At 52.7% G+C, this 18,673-nt stretch overlaps 1 pseudogene; it reads right to left on the bottom strand.

Annotated features, from left to right (window-relative positions):
* Nucleotides 1–18,673, bottom strand: part of LOC135877335 (zinc finger protein 208-like) — a 95,141-nt pseudogene that overhangs the window by 13,266 nt on the left and 63,202 nt on the right.

Below are 18,673 nucleotides of genomic sequence, written 5' to 3'. Positions count from 1 at the left end.
ACAATAGGTCCATTCCCGCTCCAAGGGGAGCAATATACATACATTTTCCCACCCAAAATGGAGTTACCCACACAGTTCACTTCATTTCAGTTAAAGAAGAAAACAAATTTATTTAATACAAAGGTAAGTTTTAAGTGAGTACAAGTGATGAGGCATCAAAGTCAGAAATGGTTTCAAGAAAAAGAGAGAGAAAAACAGTTCCTAGTACTAAACTGAACAATCTAGACATGGTGCAAAGTGAAGTCCTTTACCCAGTGATGAGCTCCCAAAATCCTAATAACCGTTTCCCTACCGGGTACTCGGCGGCACTTCGGCGGCGGGGGGGGTCTTCACTTGCTCCGGGTTTTCGGCAGCATTTCGGCGGCGGGTCCTTCACCCGGAGGGAGTGAAGGACCCGCTGCCGAAGTGCCGCCAAAGACCCGGTAGGGAACGGCGCAGTGAGTACAAGCCCCACATACCTGTCTCTCCCCCCCCACACCCATCCGACCCCAACCCATGTCCTGCCCCCCTCAGAATCTGCAACCCATCAACCCCCCCCGCTCCTTGTCCCCTGATCACCCCCTCCCAGGACCCCGCCCCCTACCCAACCCCCCCCCGTTTCCTGTCCCTGACCGCTCCCCCCAGAACCTCCGCCCCCTCCAACCACTCCCTGCCCCTTATCCAACCCCTCCTCCCAGCCCCGCTCCGGCCCCCTTACCATGCTGCTCAGGGCAGCGTGTATGGGTGCCACGCGGCCCGCTGGAGCTTGCAGCCCCACCCCCTTACCATGCCGCTCAAAGCGGCAGGAGTTGCAGAGCTGCCCAGAGGCGCGGTGTGCTGGAGCTCTGCGAGGGGGGGGGGAAGCGGGGGAGGGGCTGGGGGAGCCTCCCCAGCTGGGAGCTCAGGCAGGCCGGCCGCGGACTGGAGTTTGCCCATCCACCCGCCCCTTTAATAATTGGTTCTAAACCAGCTTCTACATTTAACAACCGGTTCTTGCGAACCGGTGCAAACCGACTCCAGCTCACCACTGCCTTTACCACAGGTTTCCAGTAGCATTGCTGACTACGCTTTCAGTTCAGGGTCAGTTCCTGAGGTCCAAGGACTGCCCTGTTTTTGTTTTTGTTGGTCCTCTTAGGTGATAACGAGAGATGAACAGGGAGAAATCACAAGAGGTGTTTTTGCCCCTCTCTTTTATAGTTCAATCATCCTCTGAAATGCAGAATTTTCTCAAAGCGACCCCTAGAAATGTTCTCAGCTGAGGGGGGAGACATGAACATGGTGGGAAGAGGTTTCATGCTCGGCTAGAGACGTTAACTTCTCCTTTGTTTTTGAGAAACAGTTTTACCCACTCCCGAGACGTGTCTGGTAAACACACTTCAGTTGCAATTTCAGTTTATGTTCATAATTTTTTATACAAAGTTGCTGCAAACATTTCACTATGATAATACTGGCCAGTAAGTTATTAGTTTTCAAACAATACCTACCTTATAAGGCATAATTTGTACAAAGACTATTCTAGTAGTGTGTAGGGTTTGGATACAGGGATGTATTCCATCCCAGAGGCCTCTTGAAACTTTGGAAAACTCCAGGATCCCTGTGTAAAACACTTTGTGCCGTTCCAGTTGGTGTCAGATCTGTGGAGTCATAGAGTGAACCTCAGCTCCAGTCAGTAACCTACCTCCACAAGCTACTTTCCATGGGCTCCCTGCCCTGTGCTCCTTTGGCCAGCCTTCAACAGTTAAATGGTTGACTTTTAAAATGGTATTTACATCCCTAGCAGAAATTTCCATCTAGAAGTTCCAACAATCTCTATGGAAAGTCTCTTTCCACTCCTGGATGGCTCTGTCCTTGGAGAGTAGTTCACCAGAGACACATACAGTGATTTGACTCAAGTGCGCGGTCTGTGGGCATGGCTAACAGGAGAGAACAGTTGATGAAAGAACACTAACAGCTCTACGCACCTCTGTACCAGAGCTTGATTTTTCCCTACACGTCAATGATTACATCAGTGATGTCACTTCATATGCGATACTCATGGAGGAATTCTGCACCACCTGCGCAAGCACAAACTTCATGTGCTCCACATATTATTTTTCACCCTAGAGTAATTGATTTTGAAGAAGCACTGCAATTACACCTTTTCCCCTCTAGGGGCTGCTGTGGCACCAGAAGAGAGGGCAGCTGGCTTACAGCTGGAGCAGCCAGCCAGAGAGGTGGGCTGTATCCCACGAAAGCTTATGCTCAAATACATTTGTTAGTCTCTAAGGTGTCACAAGTACTCCTGTTCTTTTTCCAGAGAGGGAGGGGATCAGAGGATACTTCACAGTTCTCTGCCCTGGCGTCAGGTGTGGAGGCAAGGAATACAGGGGAGATGGACAAAATGGGGCATATAGGGCTCCTGGTGGGAGGAGGGGGGAGTCACAGGAGCTAGTGAGATAACATTGAGCCAGGAGTGGGGATGCAGGGACACATGGGAGTGAAAGGGGGGCAGGAACACAGGGATGGGGGGGATGCAGGGACACACGGGGACAGAGGGCAGATGTGCCTGACTCAGTGGGAGAGGCCAAGCTTGAGCCAGGGTTTCATGTGGGAGGCTCCAAAGTCTCTAATAATCACTCTTCCCCTCCCCCCACAAAACCCCCTCTTCCATACTTCTCCCACCCACACCCAACAACTCTCAAAGTTCACTTCAGGCTCCTTCCCAGCAATTACTTCCCTCTCCCTCAGCTCCTTCATTACCCCTGGCTCCCCGAAGCCTTTGCCCTGCTTCTGAGGGGTGCGGGAAATACATTTCAATATTGTAGTTTAAATGAATTATTACTCAAAGTTCTGTGTTAACAGGTCCAGTAAGGAATCTATTTGTGAAAAATCACTTCCTGAATCTTTTTTGTTGTCTGTTGTTTGTATTGTTACAAACATAGTTGCTGATAGGTAGCTTTAAATAAATTACCAAAATAATTGAAACTAGTGTGATTATATAAAATATGCAGAATTTTAAAATATGGTGTGCAGAATTTTTATTTTTTTTTGGCATAGAATTCCCCAAGGAGTAATGCAAAACGCTCTGTGCGCACCTGCCAGTAACACAGTTCATCAGGCCTCATGGTCAGTTAGGCCTTAGTACATTTGGGCTAGTTTATCTTAAAAATTTACACTTCACATTGGCTTCTCCACACACCATCCAAATGCATCAGCTTCTTTAATAGTAAAGAAACAACTGGTTAGACGTACCTTTGTTACACATTAGGTACGTAGTTCTTCTTCATCCCATTTCTATTTAAAATAGATGGCACGAGCAGTTCCTGAGTCTTCTTTCAATCACACGCACCGGACTGTCCTGCCCCTCGGACCAATCCATGCTGAGACAGATGTCACCTAAGAGTCACCCCGTCTGAAAACGAGGTAGGTGTGGGGGGAAGTTCCTGACGCAGTCCCATCTAGATGGGGGGGTGGGGAGGGATTGTCCTGGCTGCCTCACAGCTCTATGTGTTGGGGGGAGTTTAACAGAGAAACCTGGCTGGATGCCACCTAGATGTAAGGGGGTCCCTAATGGAGTAGGCTGTGACCATCTACTCTAAAATCCCTCCACCTGTTTGTTCTTCCCCACACTGCTCAGTTAAGTCCCATTCGCTGCCCCACACAGTCTCTGCTGGGCATCATGGGGACAGGACCACTCCCTGGTATGATTCTGCTGGCACTGTGCCAGGCCCGCCAGCTGCCAGAAGCCCCTCGTGCCCTGGTGGTGGCAGAAGGGCAAGTAAACTGGTGAGTCAACTGGTTCCAGGTGAGGTTGCCCAAGTGAGCAAAGCATTTGCGGCAGTCAGCACACCTGTGCATCCGATCCCTGCCATGAATGCACTGGTGTATTCTCAGGTATTGGCTCTGTGCAAAGATTTTTCTGCAGACAGTGCATTGGAATGGCCGTTCCTCGGTGTGTGTGCGCTGATGTCTTCAGAGGTTTGAGCTGTGTGCAAAGCCCTTGCCACAGTCAGCACAGCGATCTGGCTGCTCCCCGGTGTGCATGCACTGGAGTTGGGTGAGCTTGTTGGCATTGCTGAACCCGTTACCACAGTTGGCACAGCGGTACAGCTGCTCCCCGGTGTGTGTGTGCGCTGATGTCTGGTCAGCGTACTGGCAATGCTGAAGCTTTTCTTGCAATCGCCACAGTGGTACGGCCGCTCCCCGGTGTGCGTGCGCTGGTGTATTCTCAGGGTTGAGCTCTGGGCAAAGCACTTGCTGCAGTCGGTGCAGCAGTATGGCCGCTCCCCGGTGTGCGTGCGCTGGTGTGTTCTTAGTCTTGAGCTCTGCGCAAAGCCCTTGCCGCAGTCGGTGCAGTTGTATGGCAGTTCCCCAGTGTGTGTGCGCTGGTGTCTTTGCAGGTGTGCAAACCGTGCAAAGCCCTTGCCACAGTCAGCACAGCGATATGGCCGCTCCCCAGTGTGTGTGCGCTGGTGTATTCTCAGCTTTGAGCTCTCTGCAAAGCTCTTGCCACAGTCACTGCAGCAATATGGCCGTTCCCCGGTGTGCGTGCGCTGGTGTATTCTCAGTTTTGAACTCTCTGCAAAGCTCTTGCCACAGTCACTGCAGCAATATGGCCGCTCCCCGGTGTGCATGTGCTGATGTTTTCTCAGAGTTGAGTTATGTGCAAAGCCCTTTCCGCAGTCGGTGCAGCGATACGGCCGCTCCCCGGTGTGCACACGCTGGTGTATTCTCAGCGTTGAGCTCTCTGCAAAGCTCTTGCCACAGTCGGTGCAGCAGTACGGCCGCTCCCCCGTGTGTGTGCACTGATGTGTTCTCAGGCTTGAGCTCTGGGCAAAGCCCTTGCCACAGTCAGTGCAGCTGTACGGCTGTTCCCCGGTGTGCGTGCGCTGGTGTCTTTTCAGGTGTGCAAACCGTACAAAGCCCTTGCCGCAGTCAGCACAGTGGTGCGGCCTCTCCCCGGTGTGCGTGCGCTGATGTATTCTCAGATTTGAGGTCTCTGCAAAGCTCTTGCCACAGTGCGTGCAGCGATACGGCCGCTCCCCGGTGTGCCTGCGCTGATGTGTTCTCAGGGCTGAGTTCTTTGCAAAGCCCTTGCCACAGTCAGCGCAGCAGTACGGCCGCTCCCCGGTGTGCGTGCGCCGGTGCTGCGTCAGTGCGAAGGGGTTCCTGAACCTCTTGTCGCAGTCGACGCAGTGATGGGGACCCTGGCTCATGGGGAGTCTCTGGTTTGGTCTCTGGCTGAGTTTACCCTGGGGATGGACGGTGTTCTGTGCATGGATCCCTCTGTGGGATGTGGGATCCTGCATTCCTGCTGCGCTCTCCCCACATTCAGACTGTGTCCTCGTTCCTCCCAGGACCCCATGCCCTGCTGGAGAGAGCAGAGGCAATCTCGGTGTTAGCTCAAGGTTAGGGCTGCAGGTTTGCCAAGGATGGAAAATGTCACAGATGGAGCGATTTCCCCATTTGTCTGTGACTGTTTTTGGGATGGGTGCCTCACCCTGCAATGGTGGCACTTGTCCCACAGGGTTGGACCCAATGCCTCGCTCCGGGCACTGAGACCTGGCCCGCGGGGTTCCAGTGCCACTCAGATTTGCCCCCGCTCCCTGTCATGATGGCGGGGGAGGCAGGTCAAATTTCAGTGAATGGCCTTGCCCCCCGTATGTTCTCTACCCCAGGGGTTCTCAACCTTTTTCTTTCCGAGGTCCCCCTCAACATGCTATAAAAACGCCATGGCCCACCTGTGCCACAATAATTGGTTTTCTGCATATAAAAGCCAGGGATGGCGTTAGGGGGTAGCAAGCAGGGCAATTGCCTGGGCCCCCAGGCTATGGGGACCCCCACAAAGCTACATTGCTCAGGCTTCGGCTTCAGCCCTGAGTGGCAGGGCTCGGGGACCTGGGCTTCAGACCCATGCGGTGGGGCTTGGGCTTTGGCTTTCTGCCCTGGGCCCCAGCGAGTCTAATGCTGGCCCTGCTTGGAGGCCCCCCTGAAACCTGCTCATGGCCCCATAGGGGTCCCCAGACCCCTGGTTGAGAACCACTGCACTACCCCACACCAACCCCTCTGCACCAGGCCGGAGTTAGGGTTGCAGCGCTGGGAGAAGAGAGCTTCTTTGGGCAGCAAGTTCCTCCTGGGCAGGGCGATTAGAAGGGCAGGTGTTGTAAAGGGGCACAGGGGGGTAGTACACCCAGCCAGTTAGCTATAAAATCCTTAGTAGCTGTTCCCTTTGCCTCACCTGTAAAGGGTTAAGGAGTCTCACTGCTATGCTTAGGTAAGATGAAGTAAGTGGGCATCTGGACAAAAGAGCCAATGGGAAGGCTAGAAATTTTTAAAATTGAGTAAATACTTCCCCTTTGTCTCTCTGTTGTTGTTCTCTCGGCTGGAGAGACAGGGCAGCAGCTGTGCTGTAAGAAGCTTGGAGCCAGGTACGAAAATCATCAATACCCATACCTAGACTTTCTCATTTGCAACTACAGCTATGTAAGTAGAACAGGAAATGTTTAGTTAGACGCAATCGGGTTTATCTCTTTATTTTGGGCTTGTGGAGGCGTCTGTGCTAACACAGGTGCTTTTGTTTTGTTTTTGTAACCTTTAAGCTAGACCCCAAGAAAGCCATTGCTGGTCTTTAATCCTTGCAGTTGTTTTTTTTTTTTAATATCTAACAGCAGCCTAATTTTCCAGATGTGTTTTCTTCCCTTTTTTTCTTCAATAATTTTTTTTTTTTAAGAACATGATTGGATTTCTGTCTCTTCAGTGGTCCGTGCACATGTTTTTCAATTAGCTGGTGGCAAAATCTGATTTCTTTTTCTTTTCCTTTTCTCAGCTCTTCCCCGCAGGGGGACTGAAAGAGTTTGGGGGTACCCCTCAGGAAGGAATTTCCAAGTGTGCCTTCCTGGGCTCTCAAAGGTGTTCTGCACTTGGGTGGTGGCAGCATTTACCAACCCAAGACCAGGGTTTGGTAAATCTGCAGCCTGACTCAGGGTGGGTCTACCCTATGGTGTTTGTGCAGCACCTAGCACCTGCTCCTACATGCGCTATGCATGTCTTGGGTCTCGTTTTAAGCTTAAATTGTAGCCTGCCCAGGATACAGGCAGCGCCTGGTACAACAGGGCCCTGATTTTGTTTTCAAATTGATTTTGTGTTTATTTCAATCAGAGGAGTTTATTTATGTGGTATTGGTTCTTCACTTTCTCCTGTTTTATAGCATGAGGCCTGGTCCTCAGTATTTTTGCTGTTATAATTATATTGGTTTGAAACTAGGGTAGTTGAGGGGCTACAATCCCTTCATGTGGATGCAGTGAGACCGGTTTAAAGCTGCTTAGAACAATGTAGCTTATTCCTGTGGGGGAGTGAGTCCGTTTCTAGGAATTCCTTTTGAAGAAATCATTTACTCTCGGCCTGAGGTTCCAGTCTTTGTGCAAAACTAAAACTAAACTAAAATCCTCAAGGTGGTGAGGATTTTGGGGGGAGGTGTGTGTGTGTGAAGGATTTGAGGGGATGAGCAGTCACTCAGGGTTTGTGTGATGTAACCTGGAAAATATGTCTGCATTGTGTCACAACCTGATCCCTGGCACTGCTGAGCTGGAAGGGGTGAATGGTGCCACCCAGCCTTTGGTCTACAGACAGTCACAGACGCGTTAGGGCTGAGGGCTGCGCTAAGCATTGACACTGAAGCAATGTAAGTGACAAAGGTTTCATGCCACAAAGAGCAGGAGGAGAGGGGATGTGACAAAGGCCATCCCACCACCCTCTCTCTCACACCCAGCCCATACACCAGGGTACTCGAAGTCATGGCCTGCAGGATGATTTAATCTGGCCCCCAAATGTGTCCACTCCCCCCACAGCAGCTGCCTGGCACGCGGGGCAGTTTTAGAGCATTACAGTGAAACACTGCAAGTGCTAGAGATCTGCTCTACACAATGGCATCCTCTGCGTCGCATCACCCTACACTAGTCATATGTGACTGATCCTGCCCTGCGTCATTCCCAGCTTTCTCCTTGCTCGCCGGGGACAGGTTTCTCCAGTCTGAGAGGTCACGTGCGAAGTGAAGTGGCAGAGAGGGGGTGGGGTGGGAACCTGGAGAGGACAGCGCCTTCTCTGCCAAGGGCCAGTGACTCTGGGATGCTCTTGTAGGGGGCAGAGGCATGAAAAGCCATCTGAAAAGTCTCTAGGGCACCCCTTACTTTGGTATGATTTTCTGAGGTGTGGGTAGTCTAGAAGGTGTTGTGGTCTATGGCCGGACAGGCTTGTCTTTCTACCCAGGTGCTTGTTTGCCCCCCAGCAGCCAGCTCACACAGTCTCTCTCTCTCCCTCCCCCCCACCAGTCCATGTACCCCGTCTCCTCAGAGTGAGGGCAGGGGAGACAGGGCTCAGGAGAGCTTTCAGTGAGTGTCTTAGAGACAGCACACAGCATCTCTCAGAAACTTCCCCAGCAGCCAGCACACAGACTGACTCTGTGTGGTACACGCACAGTCTCTGGCTCTTTCACACTCACCTCCGAACACATACTTATATTACTATTGTTACTTCTTGGTACTTCCTGTAATGCACATATAGTCTCTGCAAGTTTATTCTTCCGAAGCGTGTGACTTTAGTGTTTTGACTGGTCTATGCATTTCATGATTTTTATTTCGCTTGCACTTAAATTTAATTAGTGAATTCTAAAATACCTAGCCTCTCCTGGCTGCAGTAATTATCCCTATGGTAACTTTTAAAATATATATATGATATCTAGGTTTTTTGTTTCTACTGGTGGCGCACATACCTCGGTGCACATAACAAAATTTATTCTGCGGATGGATGGAAAAAATGAGGGAACATTGCTCACAGCCCCAATGCCCTTTCCATTACACAGCTGGGGAAGCTGAGGCATGGTGGAGCTGTAGTGACTCGCTTCTAGAACTGAAGCGAGATCTTCCGAATCCTACTGCACTGTCCTACCCACTAGATAAATGAGAGCCCAAAAAACTTCTCGCATTCCCTCAGCACCCCTCAAACCTCCCACCCCACCATCGTCCCATATCACAATTCCACCCCTCTTCCCATTTCATCACAGCCCCATCTCCGATCCATTTCTTTGTTGGGGCTTTGAGGCCCCATCATATGTAGGTCAGAGATTACCAATGCATAGAAGAAATAGGAAGTATTTTAAGAGGCCCCCCTGGCTTAACCAGGAGATTTTCAATGACCTGAAATTCAAAAGAGTCATACAAGAAATGGAAAGTAGGTCAAATTACAAAATGAGTATTAAAAAACAACACACCAGCATGTACGGAGAAAATTAGAAAGGCCAAGGCAAAAAACAAAACTAAACAATATAAAGGGAAAAAAGAAAGCATTTTACAAATACATGGGAAAGCAGAGGAAAACAAACATAGGCTAGGGCCATTACTGTGTCCAGTTCTGGGCCCCACACTTCAGGAAGTATGTGGACAAATTGGGGAGGGTCAGAGGAGAGCAACAATACTGATTAAATGTCTAGAAAACATGACTTATGAAGAAAGTGAAAAAACTGGGTTTGTTTAGTCTGGAAAAGAGAAGGTGGCGGGGGGGGGGGGGAGAACCCCTGATAACACTCCTCCTGGACATAAAAGGTTGTTACAGTGGAGGGTGATAAATTGTTCTCCTTATCCACAGAGAACAAGACAAGATTTTATGGGCTTCAATTGCAGCAAGAGAAATAGAGGTTAGACATTAGGAAATACTTCCAACCTCTGAGGGTACTTAAGCACTGGAACAAAATTATCTAGGCAGGCTGTGGAATCTCCATCATTGGAGGTTTCTAAGAACAGGTTAAACAGACACCTGTCAAGGATGGACTAGGTAATACTTAGTCCTGTCTCAGTGCAGAGATGATTTCTAAGATTCATAGCTATCAAGGCCAGACAGGCTCATTGTGCCCATCCAGCCTGGCTTCCTGCCTATCCCAGCCAGAGACTCTCCCCCAGCGATTTCTGCCTCCGGCCCAGTAACTGCTGGCGGAACAAGAGCGAAGCTTTGAGAGAGAGTTGCCACATCTCCACCAACAGTTCCCAGCCAGTGAATCTCGCTCTGCCTTTACCGTCTACATCAAGGAGCGCTCCGCTAGCAGGTGTGTAAATCAGAAGGAACTGGATTATTATGACTCACCTGAGGAGGGGCTCTCAGGCCCAGAGTTTACCCTGGAGCCCTCGGCATCCCGGATCCAGAGTTCTGCCTCCCCTACCTCGATCCGGTGGATTAAGTCCGGTTTGGAACCTGAAGAGCCTGTTTGGGGGGAAAGTTTTATTACTAAAATTTTGGGGGCAGAGACTTGTTTATATGTTTGCGCAGCACCTGGCACGACAGGACACCAAGCTCGCAGGCTGCTTTAGAGGAAAGCGCAAGAGATCCCAAGCAGGAGAGTAATGAAATAAACCTTCCTTAGAGGAGATTTCGTCCCGTCTCTCACTCGTACTCTGAATCAGCAACGTCTACAACCCGTCTCACGTTGCAGTGCGGGCCGAGTTTAAAGCCTTGCTGGGCTAACTCTAGCTGTTCCATAGAAATATTCCATTCTGCAAACACCTTGACCTTTATGCTATCCTGTGTCACTACGTTCCATAGGACAACTGCGTGACATGGATTTCCTTTAACCCACAGAAACACCAGTGAACACCCATTCGTCTCAGATTAAGAGACAGGGTGAATTATTTCACTTACCCAAATGTCTCCTGAAACATTTCTCATGGGGAAGACTTTGGAAGAAGGGAACGTTGCTCCTTTGCCATCTTATAGCTGTTGAAACGTTTCGGGCATGTCATTAAAGCATATCAGCCACAACGTGGCATGGCAGGTGTCACCAGGTGGCGCCGTTACACAGACATTCCAGTTCTTTTGCACTGTTCAACTGTACAGTTGTTAAATTTACTATGTTCGTTCTTTTGGGGGAGGTGGGGAGCTGTTGCAGCAGCATTTTTTCCCTGCCTTATTTGTCTAACTAGAGTCAGTTCCTGAGGCAAAGTTGCTGCCCTCAATGTCTGGCTGGGATTCCTGGAAGAGATTGGTGCTCATGGGCTGTTTGCTACCACCACCGATGTGCCCTGACTGAGGTAGGTAATGCAAATAAACAAGTTACACTAAGATTAGCCCCAGGCTCTGTAGCCCTGAGTTCTCCTCCAACAGGGAGCTGACCTGAAAGGGGCTGGCATGTGCCACCACTCAGTGATAGGGTGGCATATGGCAACCAAAGGATCGAGGGAACCCAAATGTTTTACAGATGTGAATAAATGAAGGGAACTCAGTCCTTACCCAGGGAAACGAGGGTCCAGTAATTCCTTAGCATTTGGTCCCGGTACAGCTGCTTCTCTGGCTGGGATAAGAGCTCCCACTCCTCCCGGGTGAAATACAGAGCGACGTCCTCGAACGCCACCTGGAGCTGCTGGCACAAGCGTTACACACTCAGCACCTTCCGCTCCAGCCCCCAGCCCGGAGTCTCAGCAGGGGACGTGGTTTCTAGGGGAGCGACTCACAGGGACCCCCCAGCCCAGCAGCTCTGACCCAGGGAGACTCCCCCCCCCCCCCCCCCGCACAGCTCCCCCGGGACTCGGGGCCCTGCTGGCCGGGGACAGGAGTCGCCCTCGGCTCCCCACGGGGCTCTGGGGCGGGGCGCTGGGAAGGGCCCGAATCCCAGGGCCGGGAACAGGCTCCTCCCCCCCGGCCGGAGTCCCGCCTCCGCCCCAGGCCTGTGCTCAGCCCCGCTCCCCCCCCGGCTCGGGCGCCTCCGGGCTCCTCTGCCCGGCCGGGGCCTGGCTCGGCTCCGCGTGTCCGCCCGGCCAGGGCCCCCCCGCCCCGGGGCCCCAGAGCCGCCCCCGGCCCCAGCGCTCCGGCTACTGCAGCCCCCGGCCCCGGGGTCACTAGCGCGGGAGGGACCCGGGTCTCGGCCCCCAGCCGGGACCAGCCAGTGCCCGGCCGGGGAGTCCCCGCCCCGCGTCCTACCTGCGCCGGCCCCGCTGCAGCCATCGCCGGGCTCGGCCCCGGCCGCTTCCTCCAGCCGGGCAGCGACTTCCCCCCCCGCGGCTGGTGCCTCCCCGGGGCCGCCTCTCGCCCGCCCCGCTCGCTGGGCGCTGCGGTACGCGCTGTCTCCCGGCTCTGACCCGCGCCTGCGCCGCCAGCTCCAGGAGCCGCGGGAGGCCCCAGCGCAGGGACCTTCCGGCCCAGCCCCCGCTCACGGCACCTGGAGCCCGGGCGGCAGGAGCCCGTTACAGAGCAGCCCGGTCCCCGCCCCTGGGCTGTGAGTGGGGCCCCGCTGCGCTGTGGGGAGCTGGGAGCCCGGACTCCTGGGTTCTCTCCCGGCTCTGGGAGGGGAGCGGGGACTAGTGGGTACAAGAGGGCCCCGGCCAGGCTGTGCAGCGTGTGAGTGTCACAGTAACACACGGGTCTGGCTGTGTGGTGTGGTTGTTGCTAGGCTGTGTGATGTTGGTGCGTTTGTTACAAGGGATCACAGCCTGGGCTGTGATCCCCTGTAATGTGTGTGTTAGAGGAGAACTGTCTGTGTGTTAGAGGAGGGCTGTGTGTGTATGAGTGTTACAGGAGCTCACATATGGCTGTAGTGTGCGTGTGTTTCAGGAGCTCACACCCATATCCCTGTCCAGCGCCATGGGGAGGGCAGGTGCCCCGTACAGATGCCGTGTTCTGGTCTCGGTGATGGCACTGCAGAAACTGCCCCTGCCCCCCACTCATCGTGCCGGGCCCTGCGCACCTCAGGTGCCACCCCCGCCGGCCACAACAAATGGTTCAATGTCAAGCGCATCAAGGGCCCGCGGGACGCGGAGCGCAACTGGCTCTTCCAGAAGCTCACCATGCTGCTGCGCTTCTCTGGGAAAGGTACACAGGGCGGGGGGGGGGGGGGGGGAAGGGATGGATCCTGTGTGTGACAGCCCCAGCCAGAGGGAGCGGTACAGAGCCCTGCCAGCTTCCCAGTGCCCCCCAGGCCCTGTCACAACCAGAGGGGGCACTGCAGAGTTTTTCCAGCCTCCCAGTACCTGAGGGGGCCCAGGCAGAGGTTGTGGCTACAGAGCCCTGCCAGCCCAGCCTTGACCACTAGCACTGACCCTGCTGGTTTGGAGCAGGGAGGGTCACCAGGGGCCTCAGGACTCCTGGGTCCCATCGCCAGCTCTGCAAGGGGGATAGTGGGTTATAGCAGGGGGGCTCAAAGTCAGGATACCTTGAGTCTATCCCTGGTTCTGGGAGGGGAGTGGATTGTGGTGGATTAAAGCAGTGGGGGCTGGGAGTCAGGATTGCCCTTGAGAGGGGTCCCAGCTGTCTCTCCCTTGTGACGCTCCATCTCTGTCCATTGCAGCAGGGGGACCTAACCCTGATTTCAACACCAACCTGGCCAACACCATTGAGCAGTGCCGGAGCATGGTCTTGACCAAAGCATCCACTGAGGTGGCCATCAAGGGAGGGGCACGTAGCTGCGTCCTGCCAGCCGGGCTCATGGGCTGCAGCCTTTTTGAATTCTCTGGGTCAAACCAGACCATGCTGAGGTGTTACAGGGAAAAATTAAAACCATTATAAACCTATATGTTCCCCCTTCAGAGGACGCAGGATCTTGTACCTGGTATCAGGGTCTATCGCTGTGGAAGCAGCTGGTGATATTGGTCCCACCCTTCTTCCAGTGTGGTGCAAGGAAAGAAGACAGAGACAGAAAGATGTTCCAGAACAAAAGGTAAGTGTATGAAGGTTGGTTTACAATAACTGGGATAATGGGGAAAAGGAAACACAACTGTCATAAAACCTGAGCAAACTGGGATCACAAAACAAGGAGCTTGAAGCAAACTAAAATAATAAAATCCCCTAAAGTCCTGCTGCTGTCAGATGCTTTCTCTGGCCAGGCCAGGTGTTGGAGTGCGTCAGACCCAGGACCTACTACCCCCAGACCTGGTGATGGCCTGAAGGGAGGAACGCTGGATCGTGCTGCAGGTGGACTCGGAGCCAATGGCAGGAATACAGCCAGGAACCCTGGATGCGGCAGGTACATCGATGGTATGGATGAGGATGAGCTGTCTTTCAGGATTCGCAGACTCGTGATCTGAGGGGCTGGACACAGTCACCTCCTAGCAGGGCCAGTGAGTGTGGCTGGGAGGCAGGACAAGGGGAGGGGGTCTCTGGAGGGTCTGGGGGGGTGCTGGGCTGTGAAAGGGAGGGAGGATCTGTGTGTGATGGGGCACTAGGGAGTGCGGGTTTGGGGGGGGTGCTGGGCAGTTGTGGGGCTGTGGGCAGAGGGGCACTGGACAGGGGGTGCTGTGCATTTGTGGTAGAGTCTGGGGGGCGCTGGGCATAGGGAATCAAGGGGTTGTTGGGTGGGAGGGGCTGTGTGGCGCAGCATGGCCTGCCTCAAGGGGAAGGGGCACGCTCGCAGCACACAGCCAGGTGGGCCACTGTGTGTCTGGCAACTGCTGGTTTGTAAATAGTGCCCTCGCTCTGGGGACTGACCTCCCCGTGCCATGCTCCATTGCCCCCACGGGGGCCCACAAATATGTTTTGCACCGGGCCCACAAAAGGTTAATCCGGCTCTGGGTGGGCTCAGTGGTACCCCAGTGCATCAGGTGGCCCCCAGAGGGTGGGGTCGCAACCCGACACAATGACATCAAAAGTAGGTCTAGAAATCAAAACTCCTTTGTCGCTTGAGTACCTGCCCTGAACCCTGCAGCACACCACCAGAACCTTTCCATTGTGCCCTTCCCCTCCCTCCCACTATCAGCCCTTACCAGTCACCTCTGCACATCATCCATTTGAGTCGCCCAGAGGGTGTTAAGTCAGATATGAAGCAATTAGCTTAACACAACTCAAAATGACTTTTTTCTACATATCGGTTGGAGCTGGCATGGAGGTGACTTCTCTAGCTCAGCTTCACCATTGCAGTGACTGGTTCTAGAGACAGCGAGGGAGTTCATTCAGGTGATTCACTCAAGGCATGTGACAGCCATACGCCTGTTCTCTGGGGGGATTTCTCAGCGGTTGCCCAAGACCAAACTTTAAAAGCCAGAGTCAATAGGGTGCTTGACAGCAACCAGACTAAAGTTGTTACCCAGCACGGGGTGCTCTCCCTGACCAAGCAATGCTGGTCCCACTCACGGCTCCTTCATGCAGACATTGTGACTTGAGGAAGCGACGTGCCGAACAATATGGGACATTTTATACCATTTCTGTTGACTCCCTGCCCCATACCAAACTTGTCACAAATAATTGTCAACTTAATTTTCTGTTTTTGGCTAAGATACTGATTTTTTAAAAAAAATATTGAAATGGAATTCAGGGATTGTTAGCGAGCATTTTTGGCAAACAAAGTTGTTAAATGACAATCTAAATGTCAACACAGTCCTGCTTTCATGCTTGGCTCACCCCCCAGCCTGCTGGTCCAACAGCTGCAGTAGAGGAGGAGATAGGTGGAAAGCTGCAGGACCCCAAAATCCACCTCTTGGGGTGCAGAGTGGCAACAGCAAGCCCTCAGGTCCGATCACACGCCACTGGGCACCTCCGCCAGCACCACGGACGATGGTGAAGTTAGCCCAGCATCTGATCTCAGGACGGGGCACCCACGGAACCACAGCAGTTCATTCTGCCCTGCGCAGCTCCCCCTGGATGAGATGCCAGCCCGGGGGAGAGACACGCTCCCCAGCTAGGGTGACCAGATGTCCTGATTTTATAGGGCCAGTCCCGATATTTGGGGCATTGTCTTATATAGGCACGAATTACCCGCCACCTAGGGTGACCAGACTGCAAGTGTGAAAAATCAGGACGGGGGTGGGGGGTAATAGGAGCCTATATAAGAAAGACCCAAAAATTGGGACTGTCCCTATAAAGGTGGGACATCTGGTCACCCTAGCTGGGGAGCGCGTCTCTACCCCGGGCTGGCATCTCATCCAGGGGGATGAGATGCATGGGCTGGCTGCAGAGGAAGTGAGTCACTTTCAGTTTCACTTCCTCGGCATGCAGCCAGACAGCCCCTCACCCCCACCCCGCAGCTTTACCCAACCAAGCCCTGCCAGAGGGGAGGGGGGAAGAGAGGGGTGCTCCATGGGGGGGTGGAGGGGAGGAGAAAATGCACATTATGGGGGTAACAAAAGATACTGCCAGAGCCACCCAGCCTGCCTCACCTTACGCTGGGGAGAGAGTCACACTCACAGGTGAGTTCCTTCCCCCACCCCTTCCCAGAGACCCCAGCAGCCAATCCCCTCCCTCAGACTGTGCTGCAGGCAGCCCATTCGGCTCTCTCTAGGACCCAGCCCTGCTGTTACATGCTCCACTGCTTCCCCTCCTTCCGGCAGAGCGGTGCCCCTAGACAACCTGGTGCCCTAGGCAACTGCCTATGGCTAAGGATGGCCCTGGCAGGGCCGGCTCCAGGCACCAGCTAAAGAAGCAGGTGCTTGGGGTGGCCAATATCAAGGGGCGGCATTCTGGCCGCTATTGGGGCAGCACGTCCGGGTCTTCGGTGGGAAGGACCTGCCGCCGAATTGCCACCGAAGAGTGGAGCGGCGCGATCGTGCTGCCGCTGCTTTTTTTTTTTTTTTTTTTTGCGCCACTTGGGGCAGCAGAAAACCTGGAGGCAGCCCTGGTAATTGAAATCAATATTTGAGGAAATGTAGAAAACATCCAAAAATATTTAAAGAAATGATATTCTATTATCAGAGGGGTAGCCGTGTTAGTCTGGGTCTGTAAAAAGCAACAGAGAGTCCTGTGGCACCTTTAAGACTAACAGATGTATTGGAGCATGCGTCTGACGAAGTGGGTATTCACCCACAAAAGCTTATGCTCCAATACATCTGTTAGTCTTAAAGGTGCCACAGGACTCTGATATTCTATTATTCTTGAATAGTGCAATTAAATCACAATTTTATTTTATTTTTGATTGCTTGACAGCCCTAGTTGAGATCCCTGCTTTGTGGAAGCAAAGAACCCAAATCCAACAGAAAAAGCCCCAGTTGTATTGAATATTTTCTGTCCGACATAGGATCTCTTATTCTGAGATGTGAGCATGAAAGATCTGGCTAGATTCAAGCCTGGGAAATGTTTAAGAAGCAAAAGTAGGCCGTGCCTTCTATATGCCAAAACCTCAGTGTAAGTCTCCGTCAAGTTACTGACCTCCTCTCCCTTCCACAAATCAATGGCTGTCCATGCTAAGCTTAACATGGGATGACAATATGAAATTGCAAAACAGGGAGTATGGGGTTTCATATCTACCCTCTACTGAGCCACGCTGAACCAACTAATCCATAGACCGCTTCCTTCCACTAGGATCTGGCCTGATACTGAAAGCCTTACTCACACAATGAGTCCCTTTGAAATCAGTAGGACTGCTCAGGTGAGTAAGTCTTTGTAGAGCAACATGAACTGTTGTCCATATGAGTCCTCATTTCCTGAGGAGGGCAGCAAGATGTGCACACAGACCAGTCCTCCAGAAGCCAACACTTCACATGCATCAACCTGACAGCGCGGTCACAGTGAGAATGTGTGAACTGGGCTCTCCAGCTGGCACTCAGAACAGGATGTTTCAGGAGCATGCATGCAGAGATGCACCTCTTGTCATACCAGGCTGAGAGCAAGCCCTTCTCACCCCCACCCCTTCATAGCACCAGACAGAGCAGATAGAAGCTGCCCTCTCTGGGTCCTGTTTCTTAAGCTTTTGAAATGGATGGAGTATATTTGTATCATCATTGCAGCCAGAAGCCCCATTCATGGCCAAGGCCCCCCTGCAGTAGATACTAGAGAGAGAGAACAAAAGATGGTGCCTGCCCCACAGAGCTTCCAATCTAAGTACGAGACAGCTGGATACAGACAGGCATACAGGGAAACAATATTGGTCAGCATGACGGGCAGTGGGCATTGCCATGGGATGGTGTTTCAGTTAACCCAGGGGAACCTCTTGCTGGCTGGGTCCGTGCTGCTGCCCGGAGAGCAGGGGCTGGGCTCGGCTCACACACGTTGAGGGAGTGCTCCTTTAGCTGAAGTGGAGAGAAGCTGCATTTCAGGGGTCTGGTCCTGGCTCCCAGGGGTTTGAGAGATTTAATGTGTGTCGCCTATGTAACACCAACAGACCCCGGTCGTTGGCCGGCAGGATTGAACCTGGGGCCTCCGGAGCTTAGTGCATGGGCCTCTACGGCCTGAGCTAAAAGCCATAGGGCTGTTAGCTAAGGTGGTAGAGCAGAGTCAGTCAGTCATGTTTTTTCTCTCCCTCTCCAAAATGGTTTGCAGACCACATCCTCTTCTTGCCTCAGCCCACTCCCTCAGTCTGAACACACCTGCCTCTACTCCTGTTTCATACACTCAGATTCCTGCCCCTAGTTCCAGAAGGAGCTCAAAGGTAAGGTTTCTCTGTTCTGGGAGACTCTAGTGAAAAACTGTTGATCCTTCCCCTCTGTCTGGGGGCTGTGCCCATCATCCTGGTATCTGAACACTCTTGCCTCCTTTAAAAATTATGTTCTTAAACTAGTTTTTGTGGTTTCCAAACACTTTTTTTATGGGTCTGCCTTAAAAAAAACTGTCACTAAAAATTCCCCATGCGAGTGTAGCAAGGTAGCAGCAGTGTTCTTAAATGTTCTGCCATAGCATTATAGGTAAAAGAGCTTACCTTACTCCATTGATTCAACATGCAGTTTTGGAGTTTCTTCTTTCCTTTTAAGGTGCCCTGTGGGGTACTGGCAGTGCTTTGCTGGGAGCTTTAACGGGCTCCTACAAAGAGCAGGGAGCCAAT

Source organism: Emys orbicularis, chromosome 4 (assembly GCF_028017835.1).
Source record: "Emys orbicularis isolate rEmyOrb1 chromosome 4, rEmyOrb1.hap1, whole genome shotgun sequence".
In the NCBI taxonomy this organism is placed as follows: Eukaryota; Metazoa; Chordata; order Testudines; family Emydidae; genus Emys; species Emys orbicularis.
The sequence above is the reverse complement of the archived record's forward strand: the minus strand, read 5'-3'. Positions and strand labels throughout refer to the sequence as shown.